The sequence below is a fragment of the Saimiri boliviensis genome, chromosome 1 (genome assembly GCF_048565385.1).
Source record: "Saimiri boliviensis isolate mSaiBol1 chromosome 1, mSaiBol1.pri, whole genome shotgun sequence".
NCBI lineage: Eukaryota > Metazoa > Chordata > Mammalia > Primates > Cebidae > Saimiri > Saimiri boliviensis.
In genome coordinates, this window is record NC_133449.1 from 177,906,731 (window position 1) to 177,907,018 (window position 288).

The window sequence follows — 288 nt, forward strand, 5'->3', positions numbered from 1 at the left end:
CTGGAGCACGCCGGGAAGTCAAAGCCCCGCTGTGCGTGCGCAGCTCCGATTTCCGGGTGCCGTAAGGCCAAGCAGAGGGTTTGGTGTCGTGCGCTGCTGCCTGCGGCCGCGGACTTCCGAGTCTTTGCTGGGGATGGGCAGCCTGGAGAAGCACTGACTTTTGGAAGGGAAGACCAAGTCCTGTGAGGGATGGCGCTTCTCAAAGCTTGATCCTGGGACTCCTAGAATGGGGAGAAGGGGTGGGATGGATTGGAGACCCAAGAAAGGGGTCCGTTCATCTCGAAACTA